General features: G+C 41.6%; 1 long non-coding RNA gene across 5 annotated transcripts; it reads left to right on the top strand.

The window, feature by feature from the left end:
• Window positions 1–1822: 1822 nt before the first annotated feature.
• Window positions 1823–24045, top strand: LOC140633329 (uncharacterized). 5 transcript variants are annotated; one of them, XR_012030954.1, is made up of 5 exons: window positions 1823–1980; window positions 2252–2403; window positions 9573–9684; window positions 12108–12210; window positions 23788–24045. It is a non-coding gene; the product is annotated as an uncharacterized lncRNA (long non-coding RNA). The 5 variants fall into 5 exon arrangements; XR_012030956.1 differs by lacking the exon at window positions 1823–1980 and adding an exon at window positions 2002–2168 and having other exon boundaries at window positions 12112–12210; window positions 23788–24044; XR_012030952.1 differs by lacking the exon at window positions 1823–1980 and adding an exon at window positions 2002–2168 and having other exon boundaries at window positions 23788–24042.
• The last annotated feature ends 309 nt before the right edge of the window (window positions 24046–24354 follow it).

Below are 24354 nucleotides of genomic sequence, written 5' to 3'. Positions count from 1 at the left end.
CCAGGGATCTCCCTTGAATCAAAATTTTTATAGGTTTACCAATTTATTAAACCAGTTTGTTGGTCAGGAAATACATTTTAATATTTTAAATATCATCTTTTCTTTCAAATGTATCCCAGTTTGGATGATCACAATATACGGTCACTCTATCTGTGACTCAGGATTCTACTCCTAGGCATAGTTCCATGCAAAATGTGTTCTTTTTTTTTTTTGCAAAATGTGTTCATATAAGCAACATAAGACATGTGCAAAGATGTTCATAGGAGATGGTTTATAAGACCCTGAACTAGGAACAGCCAAACAGTCAAACTTAATGGATAAGTAGATTACGGTTTTACTGATGGCTGCATATTAGGATCACCACGTTTCCAAGGAATCTTCCCTCAGTCTCTAAGACCCACTGCTGACACCTGCTATTGGGCAGTTTGAGAACCCTGAGGTCCAGGCCTTCTTCTAGACTCTTCTTCCTGCTGAAGACTGGCTACGCAGCAGTAGCCACGAGGCTGAGGGTGAACACAATTCTCAGAGTAATGACTGGTGTGGTTTCCCTTCTCCATGCAGGTCTTCTGATTCTGCTGTTGGAGAGACTCAGGCCAGGTCACCGTCTGCTTCAGTCCTCTGAGGGCTGGGGCTGTGCTTTTAGCATTTTGGTATCCCCACTGATTAGCTTAGTAAATAAAAGGCTCAGGACAGTCTTGTAAGGGACAACTTAAATGTTCCTCACCAAATGACTCCTATTCTCTTTCCCAACTGTGGCCAGGACTCCTTCCCTAATACTTGCTAGGAACAAAATCATCAGCAGCAGCAGGAGTAACAACAGCAGTAAGCAGCAACAGCAGCAGCAGCAGCAGTAACGGCAGCAGCAGCAGCAGCAGCAACAGCAGCAGGAATAACAGTAGCAGCAGCAACAGCAGCAGTAGGAGCAGCAGCAGCAGCAACAGCAGCAACAGCAGCAACAGCAGCAGCAGCAGCAACAGCAGCAACGGCAGCTGCAGAAGCAACAGCAGCAGCAGCAGTAACAGCAGCAGGAGCAGCAGCAACAGGAGCAGCAGGAGCAGCAGCAGCAGCACCACCACCACGACCACCGCCACCAGCACAGCAGTGGCAGCAGCAACAGCAGCAGCAGCAGCAGCAGCACCACCACCACCACCACCAGCACCACCACCGCAGCAGCAGCAGCAGCACCAGCACAGCAGCGGCAGCAGCACCACCACCACCAACGCCATCACCAGCACAGCAGCGGCAGCAGCAGCACCACCGCCACCAGCACCAGCACCAGCACAGCAGCGGTGGCACCACCACCACCACCACCACCAGCGCAGCAGCGGCAGCAGCAGCCTCTGTTCCTGGCCTGGGCAGAGACAGGAAGGGGGTGCAGGACCACGTGCTGCTGCTGCTCCCCCAGCCTTCACATTCCGAGCCCGAGTTTTCCTTCTTACAATTCTCGCGTGCAAGCCGGAAAACGTCTTCGTGAGGCCTCACCATCCTTCGCAGAGATGGAGGATTTGCTGATTGGACAGGTGACGCGACTTGCCGTTCGGGGACCCACTCGGGCACATTGACGACTGTTACCGACCCGGGGGTCCTTTGGCTCCCTGGGCGGAAACCGACGCGAGGCCCAGGGCGGTGCGGCCGGCGTTTCTTGCCAGCTCGGGTCCGGGCCGGAGGGAGACAGCCCTAGGGAGCGACGTGGCAGGGGGTCCCCAGCAGAGCGCGGGAAAGTGTTGGAAGGGGCGGGGCGGGAGCGCGGTGACGTCAAAGCACGCGGAGGGGGGCGGGAGCACAGGCAGGTGCGCAGGCGCAGTGGGCGGCACAGGCTGCTTCCTCCAGGCTGCAGCTTGCTTGCGCGGGAACCGTCCACCCCTGGGCGTGAGTCGGGGCGTTGCCCTGAAGGGGAGAGTCCCTGGAAGATGAGGGGTGGGGTCCGTGGTGGCTCCGACTGGTCTAGGCTGGATTTTGCAGGCGCAGACCGCTGGTGAGGTGCGTCCTGGAGCTGGGGTGGGCCCTGTGGCCCCAGGCCCTGGGGTGCCCCTGCACCTGGGAGCTGGTTCTGGAGAGATGCGGCCTTGCGGCGGCGCCACGAGGGCCCGAGGCGGCTGCAAGCCTCGGGAAAGGGCACTGCAAACGAGTAGATACTTGGAGAGCTTTCCTTTTGAAACAGGCTGAAGGTATAAAGAGGTTAGGGCCTGGGGCAACTTTATCCCGAGGTATGCGTTTCCAGGAGGCACCTCAGCATCGCCTTCTCTTTCAGGACCAAGTGGTGTGCTGGTGCCTGAGCTTCTGCAGCAGCTTCCAGAACCGACCTGCGATGCATCCGGCGGTGCCCTGTTGACGTGGGCTGTGGTGGAGAGCTGAGCTACTGGGATGGGCCAACCCTCCAAGGGCTCCTTTCCTCCCAGCAAGGTGGGTTGTTGAGCCTTTTCCAGAACCTCCCCACCTGACACCCCACATCCCACTTTATGCTGCACAGTTGTGCAGTGAAAGGTATTTTAAGACCGTCCTTTGGTGGGTAATAGTAGAGCAGTGGTCGGTAAAAACAAGACCAACCCTCATCGTTTGAAATGCAAACTTGCACAGCTTTGCTGTGTTATATGTTCCACTTTATTTTTTATTTTTATTTTTATTTTTTTAAATAATAAATTTATTTTTTATTGGTGTTCAATATGCCAACATACAGAATAACACCCAGTGCTTCATCCCGTCAAGTGCCCCCCACCCAGTCACCCCCACCCCCCGCCCTCCTCCCCTTCCACCACCCCTAGTTCATTTCCCAGAGTTAGGAGTCTTCATGTTCTGTCTCCCTTTCTGATATTTCTTACCCATTTCTTCTCCCTTCCCTTCTATTCCCTTTCACTATTATTTATATTCCTCAAATGAATGAGAACATACAATGTTTGTCCTTCTCCGATTGACTCATTTCACTCAGCATTTCACTTCCTTTGCAAGCCAACAAATCATGTGACTGGTCAAATGGACAAGTTTCTGGGAACACAATGAGTTTGAGGGAATGTTTGGGGCAGGAGTCAAAAATGTTAGTTGCGTTAACATAAAAGATTAAAGCAGCCATTAAGAAAAACAAAAATAAGTCTGTTAAGATGTACCGTGGGCCATCAAGATTCTGTTGGCCAGTCCATTTTTCTTAAACTGCTTGCTAGGAAAAAAAAAAAAAAGATGGATCAAAGTGCCCTTACCTAAGGGATAAGCCAACCTGTCATAGCCCACCTGACAAAAAACAGCTTTGGCTGTGTCTTGTGCCTGACATGAAGTGAGCCTTGTGTCTACACGTGATTTTTGAACACTTGAGCTTTAAGTAGCAACTGAGACAGCTAGCTGCCTCTGGGTTTTCTCAAAATTAGGAAAAAAAAAGAAAAAGAAAAAAAAAAGTCCATCCAGTTCCATCCACGTTGAAGCAAATGGTGGGTATTTGTCCTTTCTGATGGCTGAGGAATATTCCATTGTATACATAGACCACATCTTCTTTATCCATTCATCTTTCGATGGACACCGAGGCTCCACTTTAATACTTCAACTGGCGTTAAACAATAAAATAAATACATTAATTTTAAAAGTTCTTCTGAGGCATTACACATATATTTCATGTTTTATTAATTATTATTTTTTTGTATATGTTTTATTGGAGTTCGATTTGCCAACATATAGCATAACACCCAGTGCTCATCCGGTCAGGTGCCCCCCTCAGTGCCCTACACCTCATGTTTTATTTATTTATTTATTTATTTATTTATTTTTAAAGATTTTATTTATTTATTCATGAGAGACAGAGACAGAGAGAGAGAGAGAGAGAGGGGAAGAGAGACAGGCAGAGGGAGAAGCAGACTCCATGCAGGGAGCCCGACATGGGACTCGATCTCCACGATCACACCCTGGGCTGAAGGCGGTGCTAAACCCCTGAGCCACCTGGGCTGCCCCTCATGTTTGCTATTTTTTTTTTCTTTTGTGGTACTCCATTCTTTTATCTTAAAATTTTTTTTATTGGAGTTCATTTTGCCAACATATAGCATAACACCCAGTGCTCATCCCACCAAATGCCCCCCTCAGTGCCCATCACCCAGTCACCCCAACCCCCCTGCCCTCCTCCCTTTCCACTACCCCTTGTTCGTTTCCCAGAGTTAGGTGTCTCTCATGTTTTGTCACCCTCACTGATATTTTCACTCATTTTCTCTCCTTTCCCTTTTTTCCCTTTCACTAATTTTTATATTTCCCAAAGGAATGAGACCATATAATGTTGTCCTGTTTGATTTAAAGCCCACTTTTGCTACACTTAGAACATTTCCCAAGTTGCTGTGTGAGAGGATCTAGGGTTCAGTAGATGGCGCTGCTACACTGTCTTTTCAGTCAGATTTCAGACTTGTTGATTTCTGGGACACTAATCAGAAACTTGTGATGTGCATGGAAGAGGTTGGGAGGGAAACCCAGATCTCTTAAGCTAGTCCTAGGTAGGTACCAACTAAGATTCTGAGTGTCATTTTTTTCAAACCCTTTAAAATTCTGTGCTTTGAATAAATAGGGATATTGTGAAAAGATCCATTCATTGGGCATTTATCTTTAATACTCATCTGAGAATCTAAAGATATCCTGCTAGGATCTTCTCTCCAGGTCTTAAAATTCAGATGTGTGGATGCACTAAAGGGCAAATCTTTTACTGTTCTTTTCATATGTAAAAGAAGTCACATTACCCTGAAAATTAGACTTTCACTCCCAGAAAACTGCTTTTCAATTTTTTAAAAAAATCACCAACACCATAAGAAGTAAGATGAACTCTCTATAATGAATGAATGTGTGACAAGCTGACTGGCTACAGTATCTTTCCTGCCACCCCTATGCCCATCATTGGAGCTGGCTGATAGGCATCAATTGTTCAATTTATTCTTCTTGGAAATATTTCAGGGATACAAAATAGGATATGTAATAATGTAACAAACATACATTTACCTATACTCAGCTTTAGAACAAACATACATTTACCTACACTCAGCTTTAGAACAAACACATCAGCTTTAGAACAAACACAACACATCATCAACAAACACATACTTGAACCCTCTATGTATTATTCCCAATTGCATTTACTGCCCTCCTCCCTAGTATTTGGTCTTCAGTTGTTTTTCCATTCGTGTCTTTGTCATCTATCATCCTGACTTTGTCTGTTTGCAGCTTGCTTTTTTTTCCATTCGACACCGTATTTTAGAAAACTATCCAAGCTTATGTCTAGTTTGTTTTTACATTTACACGTTGGGTGAATTCTCCACACTTTGTTTGAACCATCCATCGATGCTTTAAGATGCTTTAAATATCTAATGATATTTATATCACTGCCAGTTTTCCACTATTACAGACAACACACATTCTTGTTTAGGTGTGAGATATTCCTTTAAACCTTTATGTTTGGGATCCCTGGGTGGCTCAGCAGTTTAGTGCCTGCCTTCGACCCAGGGTGTGATGCTGCGGTCCCGGGATCGAGTACCGCATCAGAATTCCTGCAGGGAGCCTGCGTCTCCCTCTGCCTGTGTCTCTGCCTCTCTCTTTCTCTCTCAAATAAATAAATAAATAAAATCTTAAAAAAATAGACCTATATGTCTTATGCACCTTAACAACAACGAAACATAAAGAATACCTACAGTCATTGCAGCCCACCGATCTTCACGTTCCCTCATTCAGTGTAGTTTGTGTGATTTCTTAAAGGAGTCAATGATTTAAAAATATTAGAAAGCAATGGATGAGGGATCAGAAAGCCGTTTAGAGGGTAACTCAGCTTCTCTGAATTTGTTTTCTAACTACCTAGGTGTGAAATGCTACACATTGCATTTTACTTCAGAATGCCAAATAGCTCTTCAAAGTCATAGCAACCATTCCTACTCCTACTGTGTTCAGGAACGCCAACTGCTTGTCATCCTCTCCAACACCATCAATCTCATTGCTGTTGATTTTTAAAAACTTTCTTATCAAAAATTTCAAAAATCTGCAAAAATAGAATAGTGAACTTTTACGTTCCTGTCATTCAATTTCAACAATTACTAATTCATAGTTTATCTTGGATCCTGTACCCTCATCCACCCACACACTCCTCCCTGATTATTTGAAGCAAATCTTATCATTCCAGAATATTACTCTGAAAGGTAAGGATTCTTTCTTTTGACCATAATCTTGATACCATGATTATGCTTAAAAAAATTAATAGCCATTCCTTAAGCACATCAATAACCAGTCAGGATTCAAATTTTCACAATTGTCTCATTACTTTATGTTTTGTTTGACTTGCCATCCCAAGTAAGAGGCATAAGCTTCGATTGTTGGTGTGTCTTTTAAATATCTTTTAATCTATGGATTCCTTCTCATGTCTTTATCACCCAATTGGATTGGGTTTCTTAGAGAGTTTCCCACAGTCTGGATTTTGCTGATTGTGTCACTTGCTCCTTTGTCTCCATATTTTCTGAAAACTGATGTCACATCATGATCAGGTTTATGTTCAAGTGTTTTGGCCCCATAGTTTGCAAAGTACCCCTGTACATCCTTTCAGGATCTCTTTCTAGTCAAGGAATTGGGCTTCTTTGCACAGGCTAAGGTCACAGCTCACAAAATGAGAAGCAGCATTCCTGGGGCATAGTCTACATGATTTTTCTCTTTTCCCTTTAGCTAAATTTGATGACAATCTTGGATGGGAGTCATTCAATTGAAACATACACTGCATCAAAATAATAATTTCTGGGGTACCTGGGTGGTTCAGTCAGTTAAGTGTCTGCCTTCAGTCAGGTCATGTGCCTGGAGTCCCAGGATTGAGCTCATGCTAGGCTCCCTGTTCAGTGGGGAGTCTACTTCTCTCCCTCTTTCTGCCTGCCCCCGTCATTGCTCCTGCTCTCTTGTTTGCTCACCCTCTCTCTCTTTCTCAAATAAATAAATAAAATCTTAAAAAAATATAACTTCTAACCCCAAACAACTTCCCGTTTACTTCAGATCCTACATATCCCTGCTCCTCCAATTGGTAATCTAATTTTATTTTTCATCCATCCAGTATTTTCAGTTAGAGTTCAAAAAACTTAAAAATTCTCTTTTCTTGTTCTATTTAATTACTAAAAAGTAAACTAGATATCTTTCCATGTTTTTAGGCTATTTGGCTGGGTTAGTAGAAGGCAAAACAAGTAGAGTGAAAGTAAATGAGTAGAGCAAATGAGTAGAGCATTCTTAGTCTCTAAAGTTCAGTCTTGGTGAACTATGTTATGGGGAGAAAAAGAGATTTATAATTTTGATGAAATTTAATTTCTTGTTTATTCTCCTTTCTCTTTAAATTCTGGATGGGAGGGACACCTGGGTGGCTCAGGGGTTGAGCATCTACCTTTGGCTCAGGGTATGATCCTGGCATCCAGGATCGAGTCCTACATCAGGCTTCCTGCATGGAGCCTGCTTCTCCCTCTGCCTATGTCTCTGCTTCTTTCTGTGTCTTTCATGAATAAATAAATAAAATCCTTAAAAAAAATTCTGGAAAGGAGATGTGGCACCTGGGGACTCAGTGGTTTAAGCGCAGGCCTCTTGGTCTCAGCTCAAATCTCCATCTCATGTGGTGAGTTCAAGCCCCAGGTTGGGCTCCAGGCTGGGCATGGAGCTTACTAGCTTACTTAAAAAAATGAAAATAAAAAAAAATCTGGATGGAGGAACTGAATTTGAGAAACTGAATAAAACAAAAAAGAGAAAAGAAAGGGCTTCTGGCTTAATTTGATACAGAGTCATACACCTCAAGGGAAATTTGGCATTTTTCATGCTTAGTCGAAGTGTCTAAGGGATTTCAAGTGATCATTGCAAACAGAAACAGAGAAGGGGAAAAGCTGTTTTTTTTTTTTTTTAGATTTTATTTATTTATTCATGAGAGACACAGAGACATGAACAGAGGGAGAAGCAGGGTCCCTATGGGAAGCCTGATATGGGACTCGATCCCAGGGTACCGGGATCATGCCCTGAGCCAAAGGCAGACGCTCAACCACTGAGCCACCCAGGTGTCCTGAAAAACTTTCTATTATGTATATTGGGTTGGTGTTTGGGCAGTAACACGCAGTGTAGCACAAATTGCTTTCATAAAGCCAGGTGTGGTTGATCAGGGGAGGTATGTGTTAATCTCAGCAAAGTTCTTGTTTTTTGCCCCCATAATGGCAGGTTTTCCTATATATAAATACATTTTGGAGGTCTGGCAAGTGTTATTTGAGTCATTGTTTGCCATAGTCTTTAAAAAAATAATCATTTTGATTGTCTTTATTATTCTTGTTTAAATTTGGTTGATGGAAATATCCTTTAAAAACAAAATTTGGGACTCTGGGATGGAGTCCCGCATTGGGCTCTCTGCATGGAGCCTGCTTCCCTCTGCCTGTGTCTCTGCCTCTCTCTCTGTGTGTCTCTCATGAATAAATAAATAAAATCTTAAAAAAAAAAGTTTAAAAAATTAAAAACAAAATTTAAGGGGCATCTGGGTGGCTTAATCTATTGGGCGTCTGCCTTCAGCTCAGGTGATGATCCTGGAGTCCTGGGATCAAGCCCCATGTGGGGCTTCCTGCTCAGCAAGGAGTCTGCTTCTCACTCTGCTCCTTCCCTCACCCTGCTTGTGTTCTTTCTCGCTTGCTCACACACACACACTTTCTCTCTCAAATAAATAAATAAATAAATAAATAAATAAATAAATAAAATCTTAAAAAAACTCAGAAAATTTAAATTTTGATCAGTAAATAGATAGTTGATTGATTAAAATACACTGTCTTTTACTTTGAGACTGATAAAAGAGTATGTGGGGACACACAAAGCAAATATTATTAGTTTTTTTTTTTTATAATTAGATGTTGGGCTTTCTAAAGCTGTAATTGCTAAATTGTTGAAGAGCTTCACAGATAGTAGCTGTGAACCATCCTTGAACACAACGGGCTCACTAGCCTGTAAGCAATCCATATTCCACACAATTGATAGATGTGGAGAAACAAAAAGACACAGGGTACAATTACTGAGTGGGCCATTTCCATTAGGTGAAGGAAAAGGAAGACCAGGTGGATGTTCCAGCTGACATATAACTAGTTAGAACTCAGAGGGACCCTAGAATCATTTATCATTGGGAAAACCAGGGTGTAAGGGGATAACTGATCAGTTTAATATCTGGTACCTCGGTAGAGGCAGAGCTGGAAGTAGAACCAAGGAGTCTTGCTTCTGAGACCCTTTTCAATACATTCTGGTGACTTACTAAGTATTAAGGACAGCAAGTAAAACCACTTGTCACAGCCAGACAATGGTGGTTGTAAATGAATACGATAGTGTGTTTATGGCCTCAGAACACAGATTCCAGATGAAAGTTTGCATTAAGATAATGTTTTCTTGCTTTTTCAGTTGCATGCTGGAAGATTAATAGCACTTTCAGTAGAATCATCTTTTAGAATAGTGGTTAGTGATATACCAATACACACATACTTTATCATGTGAATTCTTTCATTATGGGGGTTAGCCACCAGAGGGTGACATGCACTCTCTTTTTCTTGATACAGGATGGACATTATTTGATATGCCTGAGATAATTTACTCTGTTGCAGGATTGGCCTTTTTCTGCCGGTTCCCACTGTGCTCATCAGCTGTGGTATGGCCTGTGTCACAGCATCCCCTCTGATCTCCTGGTTTCTGGTCTTCCACAGTGCTGCCAGGCAGGTATTTATGACTACATAGCTTTCCTGTTTAAAATCCTTCAAGGACATAGTCTCTTCAGGGATTTGGTGGCATTTTGTACATGCCTCTATTTTAGCAATTTATCACACAGGACAGCAGTGATTCATTGATAAGCCTACCTTTCACACAAGCATATGAACTTCACTAGGATGGCATCTTGCCTCAAAAAAAATTTCTTTTCTTCCTTCTTCCGTCTTCCTTCTTCCTTCTTTCTTCTTCTTTCTTCTTTCTTCTTCTTCCCTTGACTAGCTAGCCTGACACAGAGCATGTTGTTGGCTGATTAAATGAATAACAAAATCATAGTAAGGAACTCTATTTGTCATCCTTATTCTGTTTTGATACACGCATGTGTGGCCCCTGGCTCTCCTTGCCCTGCCTCTGATCATGAGGCTGAGGAGTGGCCTGACTTGCTGTTGGAATTAACTATTGCTTTTAAGGTATATTTACATATTTGAAACATTGAACACCTCTACGGGGATTGGTCGACAGCTGGGAGCAAGAAGGAGATCTGGGCTAGAGATGGAGGAGTGTGAGGGGGTGTGGTGCCTGAGAGGACAGGAGTGTATGGACAAAGTGTCACTAGGAAGGTTCCAGTGACACAATTAGACCTCACAACCAAGGCAGTGCTGGTCTTTGGTTGCACCAACAGCATCTTCTCATGGCCCATTTAGACACACGTGCTCTGTTTTGCTTACCTTGAACAAAACAATTCAAATTGATAAATTGTTGACTTAAAAGTTCTAGTTCTTTTTCACTGAGAACACATGCATGTGATACAAAGAAATTCAAATAGTACAAAAGAACTAAGAAAACTTATTTTATGTATGGCAAGCAAAAATCTCTCATTTTATTGTGTCTATTTCCACTTCCTTAGTTTTTCTTTTTCCTCACTTAAAATACCTCTTTCATCCCAAAGTTCAAAATTATTTTATTTTCCAAATAATTGGTCTACGATCATCATAGTTTTGAACACTCTGCTGATCAGAGTTTAAAGAGGTCATATCTAAAGCATGGTTAAGCATTTGTTCATATGTCTGTGTATCTGTCTTAACCCTGGGTATACAGAGCTCATCAGTACACTCGCCAAAAGCAGCAGTGAGCAGCTGGTGCAGGATGTGTGCCAGAAATTAGTGTGGTAGGTGAATCAGATGTCCAATATTCATGCCACGTGGTTGCAAAGTGAAGATAAATGGAAACCTTCAGGATGGTTTGTCTGAGCCAACTCCTTTTCATCTCTTGCTGGCAAATGATTTCAGTAGGAAAAGAATCTAAGATTGAACAAAATGATGATTCTCTTGTGTGTTGACATGGCAGCTTTGCTGAGGCTGCTATGAGTTTAGAAGAAAAGGTGAAGTTATTGCGATATCTAAATAAGCCCCAGTTGTATAAGATCTCCAGACACACATATTTTCATGAAATGCTGATATTTCAAAAATGTAGTGTGAGGGAACTTTCATATTTTATTTATTTTTTTTTTTACTTTCATATTTTATATTTATATATTGTGAATCGGGGTGAGGATGATTGCTTAATATTTACTCCATTTTGAAAGGATGTTGACAATTTTAGCATTTCTTAATGTGGTCTCTATTGTGTTATTTAAAAACACTTTGGAAATAGAGAAAGGATTCCAGACTGGAGACATGCTAAAGCTTTGGGGAAAATCTAGTGTTTCAAACGTGTGCAATATAAATAAATCAAAATAAGATATTTTGAGACACAAACCAAGAGAACCCAATGCATAAGGGGTTTTTATGGCAAGTTGAGGCTTCCATGGCTCCTGACCTGAATAATTGTTACCTGGGATGAAAGTATTTAGTAAGGGGCTCTGTATAGAGAGGTACTCAGTAGATACTGTTGCTGACAAAAAGCTTATTATGCAGAAAAAAGAGTTTTGTGGAAGAAGAACGATTGCAAGGCAACATGCTCAAATGTCTTAAATGACTTTTGAGCATTTTTTTTGATATATCAACAATAGAATTAAAATACTTTCCTCAAGTATACAATAAGAATCTGAAGTGATGATCAGAGCAAATAATTTGGTTCATTCTAGCCTAAAATATTTGTGATAGAAATAAAATTTTATCTTAATTCTGGCCTAAAACATTTGCGACAGAAATAAAAATTTATCTTAATTAACATTGTAGTTACGTAAAATGTTCCATGATTCACATGCACCTGGTAAAAGCACGTGTTGTGGATAATTATTCAGACTTGGTACTGACCATTTACTATGAGTTCTGAATGCTCACATGTTGAACATTCTTGAAGAAATAACTTCAGAAAAAAAAAAAAAGAAATAACTTCAGGTTCAATTCTTCCATTGGGATTCTGTTTTCTTGGGAGCAGTTCTTTTGTTCCGACATTTACAGGAACATAACACCTTGCTGTTCTTTCATTTTAAGGGAGAAGAATTTGTCGTAGGAGAGTCCAGAATGAGAAAAACAATGACAATTTGAAAAGGATACCTCCCTTACTTTAGAACAGTGCATGAAATTTCCTTTTATGGTGAGTGTCAGCCTTCGGTTTAGGTCGTGATCCCCAGGGTCTTGGGATCGAGTCCCTCATCCCTCTGCCTGTGTCTCTGCCTCTCTTTCTGTGTGTCTCATGAATAAAGAAATAATGAAATCTTAAAAAAAAAGTGCAAAGCTGGGGCACCTGGGTGGCTCAATCCATTCCATGTTCAGCATCTGACTCTTGATCTTAGCCCAGGTCTTGATCTCTGGGTTGTGAGTTCAAGCCCCATGTTGAGCTCCTCACTGGGCATGGAGCCTACTTAAAAAAAAAAAAAAAAAAAGTGCAAAGCCAACTGTTCAGCCAGCGCCTCTGGCAAATGGATTTCTGGCAGATTTGCCCAAACGTAGCTAGAGCACAAGGACAAGGCAGGGAGTGTTTGGGAGCCGCAGCGGTCCAGTCATGTAGGCCTTGGTGACAAGGAGGAGTTTTAAACCAGGGACAGGCGATCCTGCCAGTTTTCCATGGCAGAACCATGAATGCACATCTGATGTGCCAAGTGTGAGCCCAGCTTCTCTCCTACAGGCTGCTTCCGGAGCCCTTCCTATTTGCCATAGCCCAGCTCTGCCCCTTACCAGCTGCATGACCTGGTGCAGGTGCATTCGGTCCTCTGGCACCAATATCCTCAAGTGAAAAATAGGGGTACTAACAGAACTCACAGAGATTTGTGAGATTAAAGGAGGTAATGTAAGGGCTGTGCTTAGCACCATGACTGGACCAGAATATGAGTAAATTATGAAGACAGTAGTCTTTATAGTAGAAGTAGCAGTGGCAGTAACAATAGCAGTGGTACAGATACTCTTACTAGGGTAGAGGAGCTGCCCAGGGAACCAGTACCCCGGGAGTTGGGACAAGTCCTCTTACTGTGCACTCCAGCTGAAGAGGTGGGGGAAGGGGAAGCTTGTGAGAAAGGGGGCACAAAAGGTGTCCTCTGATCACCCTCCTCCCCTTGTGGACTATGGAATAGGATGACATGAATTTTAAGTTGGATTTAAAAGATTATTTCATGTGATTTCCTGTACCCCCCTTGAGGGTGAGCATCTGGGCTAGTGCCACCCTTCACCCTTTCTTTCCAGCACTACGGGGCTGGAGTAGTACTAAGGTGTGTTATTAGTTCCACTGCTGTAATTTTTTCGATGTGAATGCAAGGAGCTCTCTCCATCAAAGTCTGTAGGACATCTGGGTTTCCCCAGGTGACCAAAGTGTCCAGGCAAGGGGTGGAAAAAGGAGGTCACCTTAGGGTCAGTCCTCCCTGGAATCATGTTTCTGTATTTGAAATCAACCTTATCCAAATAACAGTTAGAAAAGGCAATTGTTCTTGGATATTAGGTCACACTCCCCTACCAAAGGCTTTACCTTCTGTCAAATCTACCCCCCCCCACACCATCCCTATACATCCCTCCAATGCCTTGAATCTCTTGCCTCTGTTATTTGGATTTGAATCCTTTTTTAAAAATGAGTTAATTCATTTTTAGAGAGAGAGAGAGAGAGAGCATGCACGAGCAAGTGTGAGTGGGAGTTGCAGGAGGTGGGGGGATTCTCAAGCAGGCTCCACACTCAGCATGGAGCCTGATATGGGGCTTGAACTCACGACCCTGAGATCATGACCTGAGCCAAAATCAAGAGTTGGACACTTAACCCACTGAGCTACTCAGGTACCCCAAGGGGCAGTAAATTAAATGGAAACCAGGGCAGGGCATAAGCTGGTACACTGAGGTGGGTAAAAAGGAGAGCAAGCCTCACATGAGGCTTCACAAGTGAGACTGTGGCTTCACCAGTATTTGGGGGTCCTGGTGTCAATGTTTTAAAAAGAAATAACAGGGTTTATTAGTTTATTTTTTTTAAGATTGTATTTATTTATTCATGAGAAACACAGAGAGAAAAGCAGAGACCCAGGCAGAGGGAGAAGCCGGCTCCCTGTGGGGAGCCCCATGCAGGACTTGATCCCAGTACTCCAGGATCACGCCCTGAGCTGAAGGCTGATGCTCAGTCGCTGCCACTCAGACATCCCAATAACAGGGTTTAAACAAAAAAAGAATCAAAATAAGAATACATGTATATGTATATCTAGAATAAGTGCTAACTTCCATGTGAGTTTGGTATAGCATTCTCTTCCTATTACTCAAATTGATTTAATTTTCAATATTGATTTTAAAGGCTGAACGGTTTGTACATTTGGATGATTCAATGATGAATATCTTTATTGAAGATCCAGTGATTGCTATGAAAAAAATGCAGATGGACCCCAGAGGGCTGTCCTAGCCAAAGTTGACTTTCCTGTAATAGCCCCTGGAGGCTCCTGACTTAAAAGACAGAGGAAATTAAGCTCCAGTTAAAGTATTTGCAGAGGGAGCATTGAAAGTGTGGATGCAACCTAGATGCACAGCAACCAGACTATCCTAAAATAAGAGATGATTTCTGGTTTAGTGTCTGCTTGGTAAACTATAGAATGCACAGAAATGATGAAGCCTGGGACTTTCCTATATAGGACTTCACATAGAGTAGCATATTAATCAGTGACTCATGATATCATTAAAGAATGGTTAATTTCCAACCCATCTCAACTAAGTAAGTGCACCCCAGTGTGTCAGGGACTGCTAGTTATCTCCCAACACCGATTTTTCTCATCTTTTGTGCTGATGAATTATTAGCTGAGCTCAAAACCTTGTAGCTAGTGTGGCCATGTGACCAGTACAGGCTGGTGGTTTACAAATAGAAGTCAGGTGTGCAACATCCCCCTTTGTACCTCTTGGGTTTTCCCTTAAAGGGAAGGGCATGGACTTTTCTTGCCCTCTTTTCTGTAAGCTAAAATGTAGACATGATAGAGCAACCAACTTGAACCATGAGATGGAAACCATTTTGAGGACTCAGAGCACAAGAAATAAGTTGGACCCTTGATGATTCTGGCCCTGGATGACCTTCTCTCACTGTGTGAGAGAAATAACCTACTAGCTTTTTATTATTGTTATTATTATTATTATTTTGAGGAGAATGCATGCATGAGTGGAGGTGGAGGTGGGCAAGGAAGGGGTACAGGGAAAGGGAAAGAATCCCAAGCTGATTCCAGTGCTGAGTGCAGATCTTGACTCAGGGTTTGATCTCAAGACCTTGAGATCATGACCTGAGCCAAAATAAGAGTCGGACGCTTAGCTTACTGAGCCACCCAGGCAGTCCTAAAAAGCTTTAAAAAGCTAAAAAGTCCTTTAAAAAGCTAGCTTTTTAAAGCCACAGTCGTTTTGGACCTCTTTATTACTGTTGCCAAAGCTATGTCCTAACCCAAATATCCACACTTTAGGTGTAGAATGGATGCATACTGTGGTTATTCTTTTGGCTGGTGAGTACAATATCCTCTCTCACTTTTCTTTTGCAACACATATTCCATGTATATTCCTATGGTGATTTCAACACAAATAGATTTTAATGTCATATTATTTCAGTGTTATTTGATTTCTGTAGCATCTATGCAGCCATTCATCATAGTAAGTGATGTCTCTATTTCTTTATTATAAATTAGATGCATCTATGGATTCATCTTCAGATATTTGACCCATCCATGTTATAAATTAGACTGATTCTTAGATTAAATGGATACGACAAATGGTGCATTGCATACAAGGAAAGTACTGTTTTGTGCTGGCAACTACTTTAGTTGGTTGAAAGGGAACTTCTAGGAGGAAAACATAGACTGGGTCTTAAGCAAGATTCAAAAATCTCTTTCCAGACTTCTTAAATTTTGATTTTATAACTCAGTTTACCATAGTATAAGGTTAGTAAGGAAAAGTCATCTTATCAGAAGGATATTCCATTCAGAATCTTAGCTTTTTGTGGACCAATAGAATAATGACTAAGATTTCTTGAGGATTCATGTGCTCAGATGATTAGGGGCTCTACGTGCATTATTGCACATAATCTTCCCAGTATGACATAGGGAGAACTATTTGCTTTTTATTTCCATTTTGTAGGTGAGGAAATTAACACTTAGAGAGGCTTAGTGACTTGGCACAGTTTACACATCTAGAGGTGACAGAGTTAGGACTGAATGTCTGACTTGTAGATTCCTAAGGCTCAACCCGCCTATACTGCATATTTACACAAATGCTTAAAACCAATGGACTTTTTGTGGTTTTCCTAATAACTTCTTTCTCTGGTTCAACTTTGTTATGCTGTTTTCACCTAGCACTTACAAGTTTCTCAGTAATGTAAAGACGTCTACAAGCAGGAAGCTGGGAATAATTCTAATAGTAGAATGATTTCATCAGTATCATCAACATGTAGAAATATTTGACTTTGGTTTGTTTCTGATGGGGGGGTTGGTGATGGGTAGCAGTGAGAAAGAAATATTTTTAAAAAGTTTTTATTTTAATTCTAGTTAACATACAGTGTTATAGTAGTCTCAAAGGTATGATGTAGTGATTTTAATAGCAATTAGTATATTAATCATGTCATAATATAGCAATGAATTAATATTTTTAAGAAAATACATGTAAAAATGAACACTTTGTCTTTAATCTGCTAAAAAATTCAGCTGAGTAAATTTGAAGATCTAATTGGCTTTATTCAAAGATTTATGAACAGGACGGCTTTTCATTTAGCAAGTAGAAAGGAGCTATCAGAAGTTGTACAAAATAGAAGGCTTTTATAGGCAGAAGGGGACAGGGACAAGGAAGTCATAAACAAAAGAAAGGATTTTTTTAGGCAGTGTCACCTTCCTTTGGGGAGAGGGCTGAGGTCTATCATGTAGACTATCTCACTATTGTGTTGATCAGAAAATTCCAGACTGGTTTAAAGTCCCACCTCTGGGAGAAGCTGAAAGGGCAGTGAGGTTAAGTCTTAAGTCTTGGTTTGCTGACATGGGGCTTAGCACAAGAAACTGCATTTTGGGCCTGTTGTTTGTTTGTTTGTTTGTTTGTTTGTATCTATCTATCTATCTATCTATCTATCTATCTATCTATCCATCCATCCATCCGTAAGAGACACAGAGAGAGAGGCAGAGACATAGGCAGAGGGAGAAACAGACTCCTCGAGGGGAGCCTGATGTAGGACTCAATCCCAGGACCCTGGGATCATGACCTGAGCCGAAGGCAGATGCTCAACTACTGAGTCACCCAGGTGCCCCTTGATAGCTATTTAAAGAAATCATTGGGACACAGTGGACGTCTGTGATGATTATTTTTAAAAAGTCACAAAAATGCAGAAAATGTGTCCATTGACAGTGTCACTGGAGCAGTTGACAGCTTTCCCTCTTGCTTCTTCTTCTCGCAGCTGAATGACTTACCTATCTGTACTCTAATCAGTTACTGAATAACCAGTGGATTCCTGCCCTTTTTGTGCTTCTCTATTTTAGACTGAGGGAAAAAACTCCCACATTCCTTACTGAAGGCTCTGGGAGTCTTGAAGAGTTACTGGTCTTCCTGTTTAATTCTCCTGTGTTCTGGGAAATATGTGAGATGTAAAGCTTAGTGATAAAGAGACATGACAGACTTCTAAAGAGGTGATGGAAGCTCAGCGTCCACAAGGCAGGCAGCAAGATTTTTTGCTGTTCTCAGTGCAAGTGTGTGACAACAGTGCTCTGCCCATGTTAATATTCAAGACTAACACAGGACAGCCGAAGAGTATTGTCTCCGATAAGAGTGAAGTTCTTTGCCTGGAGCCATCTGCAAGCTGGCTGAAGTATGTTGATAAGCACTCCATAAATTGTAACATTACGAACCCAGCCTCCAGTTTTAGAGAGAAGCCAGCATACACACCACCTACACAGATTAACAGTCTCAGGTTCTCAAGCCTGGAGAGAAGAGGTTATAAACAACTCTATTCTTTCTCCCTGAGCTAGCCGCTGTGCAAAGAAAACTGGCAAGATGGTGACAATGACCACCAAAATTGTTTCCAATTCCTGTAAATCATTCTCCCTAAGAGTGGAAACCAACGGTGCAAACCCTTTCCAAGTCACGGTGTCAAGTTTAGCCCATTAATCACTGTCCCCATCCCTGGAGGGTCCCTTGGTTAATGGCATTATTTCCTGAGCCAGGCTTCTCACTATCTATTGGCAGGATTTATGCCTCATTATTCTCTGAGTGAAGAGTTCCTCAAATTTCCTAAGGCTTTCCTCTCCCCACAGGATGAGGAGGAAAAGGACAACTCCCATTCTGCGTCGTGCTTTGTTTTTTCCTTTGAGTTTTGAGTGATCTATGCTCTTCTCCCTCGTAGCTATCACTGTAGCTGATGGGTCTCTAGATTTATTGGTTCAATTAGGACTCTATGTACATGACACTAACTGGCGGGTTTGCTCTAGTTCCTGACAAAAGTAGTGAACTGAGCAGTGAGAAGTATTGATTCATTTGTTGATCAGTTGAATACAACCTGTCAGAGTAACCTCTGAATGGTGAGTAAATAATCCAGGGAACATGTTCCATGGAAAGGAGACTTTTCAAAATACTGCCTTTTCACCATATAGTGCTATCACATAGCAACTCTAGTATTGTTTCTGCCAAGTCAATATAGCAAAATGTCTATTATTTTCTGTTAACCAGCTACCAGGCTAAGTAAAATGTGAGTTTTAAGAGTTCATTCTTAACAACCCTTTTTAATGGGGTTGCTCAGATCTGATGTCATAGATGATATAACCTCAGGGAACCATTCAGATTATGAGATTAGAATTAGATTAGTAATTTTTAAAACCAACACAAATGCCAAAGCAGACAATGTAGGTAGCCTGTCGGTTTATTATTTCCCTAGCCTTCCTCACTAACTGAACCCCATTATATTGAGGTTTTTGGTGGCCATTTGCTTCATGGGTCCTCTCTTGTCCCAGGAGTGAGTGTTGACATGGCGAGTCCACTGCTCTTGCCCACCACAGGTATAAATATGGTCTTGTGACATAACTGGTCAATGGGACATGAGAGGGAATCTGCTGGGAAGATTTTGAGGAAGTTCTTCCACCCTAATAGAAATTGAGACTAGAGGAATCACTGTCCTTTTCTGCTTCTGGACAAGCTCTGTGAAGAGGAGACCTTGGCAGCTGCTGTGGCCATCTGGTCACTATTGGTGGGAGAAGAAGGTTGGGTGGGACATCCCAACAAGCTGAGGAGGACAGAGCAGGAAGTTAGAAGAAACTCATTCACTGAGGTGCTGAACAGTCCTGAAACTACCTTCCCTTTAGTTTTTTTGTTATATAGGATAATAAGCCCCTTATTATTGAATGTACTAATAGTTGGGTTTTCTGTAACTTTCAACTGAAAAACATTCTAATAGATATAAGCCGAGGTCTAAGTGTAATATTACTGGTGCTCTGAAACCTTGAGCAAGATTGTTCTTGGCTCTGGTATGAATTGGAAACTTTTCAAAAATTTTAGGTTCTGGATTAAATATCAGGAATCAGGGAAAGACTAATTCATAGAGGAAGTCAAATCTAGAATTTCAATGTGAAGGCACAAATGATATTGATGCTCACTGTCAAGATTGAAATATGCACATTTTGCTTTTCTGCCAGACACAGAAGGCATAAAAATGAATGAAATTTAGATGAAATGTCCAGAATAAGCAAGTACACAGAGACAGAAAGCATATTAGTGTTTGCCAGGGCCTGAGGGGTGGGAGGAGATGGTGAGTGACTGTTTAATGAGAATGGGCTTTCCTTTTGAGGTGATGAGAATATTCTGGAACTATATAGTGGTGATAGTCGTCCAACATTGTGAATGTACCAAATGTCACTGAATTGTACACTTAAAATAATGAATAAATGGCAAATTTTATGTGTTTTATCACAACAAAATAAAATTTTAAAGAAACCTGAAGTGAGCATTTTGTGGCAGTGATGCAATAAAGAGAAGCATTCCTATTCATGAGATAAATTCGTTACATTTGAAAATTTCTTTAACTTCAATATTGTTTTTCTCCACATTTTAAGATGAGTTAAAGGGTAGCTATTTACAAAATACATTTTCAGTTAACAGATCATTTTTTAAAAGATTTTATTTATTTGAGAGAGAGTAAAAGAGAGCATGAGCGGGGGGAAGGGCAGAGGGAGAAGAAGTGGACTCCTCACTAAGCAGGATATAAGGGCTCAATCCCAGGTACTCAGGACCATGGCCTGAGCTGAAGGCAGATGCTTAACCAACTAAGCCACTCAGTTGCCCCCAGATCATTTTTACTTAAAATATTTTTTTACTGAAAATAAAAAAAAAACCAAATATACCATTTGTTTTGGACAATTCTTTAAGTATTATGCCCCAAGGGCTACCAGTCATTATGAAATTAGTTTCCTGTATACACCAAGACTAAGGTAGGCCCTAAGAATAAGAAGTCCATGAATAGGGGCATCTAGGTGGCTCAATCAGTTAGTTAAACATCTGACTCTTGAGTTCAGCTCAGGTCAAGATCCCCGGGTTGTGGGATCAAGCCCTGCATCAGGCTCTGTGCTCAGCATGGAGTCTGCTTAAGATTCTCCCCTCCCCTCTGCTCGTGTGCATTCTCTCTCTCTCTCTCTCAATAAATCACATCTTAAAAAACAAAGCCCGTGAGTGGCTTAAGAAGAACCTTGCCTGAAAATAAGAAATTTGGTTCTGTGGAATAAGCCTGTTTTCTAGACAAAAGCCATTCCTTTTTTTTTTTTAAGATTTTATTTATTTATTTTAGAGAGGGAGAGAGAGAGAGAACACAAGCCAGGGGAGAGGGAGAGAGAGAAGCAGATTCCCCACTGAGCAAGGAGCCCGGCATGGGGCTTGATCCCAAGACTCTGGAATCACAACCTGAGCTGAAGGCAGATGTTTAACTGACTGAGCCACTCAGGCACCCCTGGACAAAAGCCATTCCTATGTAAAAAGGAATGGTTACCAGAGCATAGAACAGAGCAACATATTTATGCGTAATTGGAAGTGAATATAAAATTTTGACTGATATACTCAAGCTTTAAAGAATATAGGGATCAATGTTGCCAATAGTTGTTTGGTCTGTTAGCATAAAGCTGTATTTTCAATTTTCAATTCCAATTGTATATGTTTATTCAAGATAGGAATAGCTTGAGATACTTAGCTGAGAATAAGCTGTCCTTTCACATATGTGTCAGAGCAACAGCAGCATTACCAATATCCCTGATATGCTGAGTATGGCAGCTGTCTGCTAAACAATTGAAAATACTCAGATATCCTTACGTTATTTAGCTGAGACAAGTGACCTATTTGAAGCAGTACTTCCTTATTTTCCTTATTTCTTCCTTATTTTTCAATGAAGATTCCCCACAGCTTTTCTTTAAAAAAACACTTGGCAATTGACTATAAAGTCAGTCAGTAAGAGACAGGAAGGTAGTTTATAGAGATTGAACTGGAAGCTGAGTTGGTTTTGTTTCATGCCTTCAAATGTGTACTTTGTTTTAACAGGGTCTCTCTGCAGTGGGCATGTATGGCTTCTTAAATTTGGATCAATTTTGAGTAGACATGGATCATCTTTGTTCTTTTTTTTTTTTTTTGTATATTGATTTGTCTACAATCTATCTCTCTCCCTTCTTCCCTTTGTCCCTGATTTTCTCTCTCCCTCCTTCAAGATTCTTGAAACGAAGAGGGCAGGAGGGAAATAAATGCTTTGCCTTAGACGTAGGACAGGGGACACTATTCTTTCGGTAAAATGGGCATGGTCTCCCCAGCTCCTCAAATTAAGGCACATGTGATTTAGAAGAGATCTCTGGGTGAGGTCCTTTTACAGAAAGTGACTTCTACAAACAAGGAAACTTTTTCTAGTAGTTAAACACAAGTTTGGGAATCTCAGTGGCTTTGGGAAAGACTATTTTGGAGTGACTCTATTGCTTCTTGTTTTGCTACAAAGGTGTAATGAGGGGTATTTTATAGGCTTGCATTTCTAATTTTTTTTAAAACTTATCTAAAAGGAAATACAGAAATCTCTGAGGGGGAGATTCACACCCAGTGTTTTAGTAATTTTCCAGAAAGCTGTGCTAGACTCAGGTCATAAATCTCAATAGAAAATAGTTTCCTTCCCTCTGTTGGCAGCCAGCTTCATTTACTCAGACCATTAAGAGGTGGGAAATATCCCTAAATCCTCGCTGCCCCCTTCTTCTGAATCACATGGTCTGGTAAATCAGGAGAGAGTACAGCTGACAATCTATGTTTTCTCTTGCGTAGGAGCAGCCTCCCTTTGATCTCAACCCTTGACTTTATGGCAGCCAGCCATATCCCAGGAGGAAGGAGAAGGACAGAATGAGGACAAGTCATATTTATTTTAGAGGAACCCAAAGGAGTAGGGCGAGCATTGAGACCCGGGCAGGTAATGCCATGGAGCTGAGGAGAGCAGAAATCTAAACATGTGAGAAAAGAAGTCACTTCTGAAAGGCTTCAGAATCCCCAAGTGTCATCTTTCATAGGGACCAGAAACACTCTCAAGAAGGCTGCACGACCCAAGATGAATTACTTTTATGAGATTTTGCGACAGCTAGGGGAAGGGTGGACAGATATCAAAGGATTTGCCTTTCTCTTGGCGTGGTTTCCAGTCCCTGATTCTCTGCTTGTTATGATAACTGCGCTGGATTCATGTTTTATTCCTTGCAGTGCCAACACCAACACTGTGCATCAGGGATGCTCTTCGGATAGGGCTTTCTCCCAAGCAGCTGCCTTCTGTCTTGTTTTGAGAGCATAACCTAATATAAATCAGCAGAAAAACCTCTGTGCCTTTCTCCCAGAGCAAAGGGTAGCCCTGTAACCTGCTGCTCATGGGTAGGTCTGAAGTCACCTACAGGTGCATCAAGGAATCCAACTCCTGGCCTTCAGTGAGCCAACTGTTCATTAGTGAATGGGACTGCCTTCTCTTTGGGGGGATACAGAGCAGCAGACACATTGCTTTTAGACCAGGTCTGTTCGTTCATTCTCTGTGACAGAAATCAAACTACCTAATTCTAGGTAGTTCTAGATCAAATACCTACTTGATTAGGTATTCTAATCAAAATACCTAATTCTAGTTCATGATGTCTTTGTTTGGAAAATTCGTGCTATCACAGGATAGTGTTAGGACAGGCCTTTTGCATCCCATCATTCACGTCTGATTTATTTATTTATTTTTCTAAATTTAAAGATTTTATTTATTTATTCATAGAGACAGAGAGAGAGAGAGGCAGAGACACAGGCAGAGGGAGAAGCAGGCTCCATGCGGGGAGCCTGATGTGGGACTCGATCCTGGGTCCAGGATCAGGCCTTGGGCCAAAGGCAGGTGCCAAACCACTGAGCCACCCGGGCTGCCCCTCACCTCTGATTTAAAATTTAGAGACCTTGGGGATCCCTGGGTGGCTCAGCGGTTTAGTGCCTGCCTTCCACCGGGGGCGCGATCCTGGAGTCCCGGGATCTAGTCCCGGATCTAGTCCCGGATCTAGTCCCAGATCGAGTCCCGTGTCGGGCTCCTGGTATGGAGCCTGCTTCTCCCTCTGCCTGTGTCTCTGCCCCTCTCTATGTCTATCATGAATAAATAAAATCTTTAAAAAAAAATAAAATTTAGAGACCTTTCAAACACCTTTGAAAGTCTATGCTGCTCCCTTCCTGATCTAATTTGGTTGGGTGATCTTTTGCTGTGTCTTGACAGGTGGACACTGCAAATACAGCTAAATGAATTTGTCCCCCGTGGTTCTCTATCTTGAACAAAGAAGATGCATATCACTGAACACATAGTAAGCTGACCTCAGTTGGAATTGAAGGGATCCTTCAATTGTAAAGGGAATGATTCCTGTAAGTAAAATTATTTCAGGAGTTTAGGAGGATTATTGATGAAATTTTGGTCATTTTGTTAGTTTTAAATAATGATTATTATTTAAATCTTCCTAACGTTGCATTTTTATTTGAGTAATATATGGAATATACATATGAATATATGTACTCTATAAGTGCATCTTACATCTAATATTTACTTGATAAAATGTGTAACATTTAGGTGAGACATTTAGGTGACCCTCTTCCTTAATCCTTGGTAACTATAAAAAAAAGTATTACAAACCTAGCACTCATTGCATCTCCATTGTAGACCATTTATCTGCTTTAAGTAAAAGTATCTGGATATGAAGTCAACATCTAAACTTTTTTTAAAATAAATTTTTATTTATTTATGATAGTCACACACACACAGAGAGAGAGAGAGAGGCAAAGACACAGGCAG

The sequence above is a fragment of the Canis lupus genome, chromosome 5, assembly GCF_048164855.1.
Source record: "Canis lupus baileyi chromosome 5, mCanLup2.hap1, whole genome shotgun sequence".
Taxonomy (NCBI): Eukaryota; Metazoa; Chordata; class Mammalia; order Carnivora; family Canidae; genus Canis; species Canis lupus.
Note: the sequence above shows the minus strand (reverse complement) of the source record. Positions and strands in the feature narration are given on the sequence as shown.